Below are 1,589 nucleotides of genomic sequence, written 5' to 3'. Positions count from 1 at the left end.
AGAATACTGAAATTGCCATGGACTGCCAAAAGAACCAATAGATCTGTTTTAGAAGAAGTGCAGCCAGAGTGCTCCTTGGAGGCCAAGATGTCCCAATCATCTATTTGTTTTTTATTTGGTAGTTTTTGCGATGTTTGCTGTGTTTGTTCTGGATTACAGCCCTTAAATTTATCCCTACTTTTTCATAGATAAACTTAATAATTCTGGGGTTCACATTTATATCTTTAATCCATGCTGTGTTGGTGTTTGTATATGGTGTGAAGTAAGGTCTAGCTTCAATCTTTTGCATATTGATTTCCAGTTCTGCCAGCACCATCTGTTGAGTCAACTATGTCTTCCCCACGCAATATACTTTGTTCCTTTTGGAAAAATCAGTTGGCTGTAAATGAGTTAATTTCTGAATTCTCAATTATTGTACATTTTTCTATATATCTTTCATTGTACCACTACCTGGCTGTTTTGACCACTGTAACCATGTAGTAAATTTTCAAATCAGAGAGTGAGAGGAGTCCAACTTTGTTCTTTTTAAGCAGTGCTTTGTTTATCCTGGGTCTCTTTCCTTTCCATACAAAGTTTGTAATTTTTTTTTCATCTCTCTAAAGAATGTCATTCGAATCTGGATTGGGATTGCAGTAAATTTGTAGATTGCTTTGGGTAGTATTAACATTTTCACAATGTTAAGTCTTCCTATATAGGAGCATGGTATATTCTTCCATTTTTATAAGTCTCTTTTGCTTTCTTGTAGTAGTGTTTCGTAGTTTTCTTTCTATAGGCCCTTTGTTTCTCTGGTTACTTTTATTCCTAAATATTTTGTCCTTTGGGTGACTATTGTAAATGGTATTGCTTTCCTAATTTTCTTTTCAGTGTTGTCATTATACGTACAGAGGAATCAAACTGATTTTTGTATATTTATCTTGTATCCTTCCACTTTGCTGAATCTTCCAATGAGTTCCAGTAGATTATTTTTGCTGAGTTTTTGCAGTTTATGTATATATATGATTTTATCATCGGCGAATAGAGAGAGTTATATATATATATGATTTTATCATCGGCGAATAGAGAGAGTTCTATTTCCTCTTTGCCAATATAGAAGCCTTTAATTTCTCTATCTTGTCTTAGAGCTCTTGTTAAAATTTCCAAAACAATATTGAATAGGAGTGGTGATAGAGGGCTTCCTTGTCTGGTTCCTGTTTGCAAAGGAAGGCTTTCATTTTCTCTCCATTGAGAGTGATGTTGGCTGTTAGTTTTGCATATCTGCTCTTAACTATATTGAGGAAATCCCCTTCAATTCCATTTGTTGAGTGTTTTTATCAGAAATGTATGTTGGATTTTGTCAAATGCCTTTTCTGCATCAATCGATATGATCATGTGCTTCTTTGCCTATTTCTTATTTAGAAGATGGATTACATTGATTGTTTTCTGATATTGAACCATCCTTGCATTTCTGGTATGAATCCCACATGATCATGACATATTATTTTTTTTTATGTGATGTTGATTTCTGTTGACTAGGATTTTGTTGAGAATTTTTGCATCTATATTTATGAGAACTTGGAGCCGCAGCGAGAACTTGGAGCCGCAGCGAGAAC

Source organism: Chrysochloris asiatica, unplaced genomic scaffold (genome assembly GCF_000296735.1).
Source record: "Chrysochloris asiatica unplaced genomic scaffold, ChrAsi1.0 scaffold00180, whole genome shotgun sequence".
NCBI lineage: Eukaryota > Metazoa > Chordata > Mammalia > Afrosoricida > Chrysochloridae > Chrysochloris > Chrysochloris asiatica.
The sequence above is the reverse complement of the archived record's forward strand: the minus strand, read 5'-3'. Positions refer to the sequence as shown.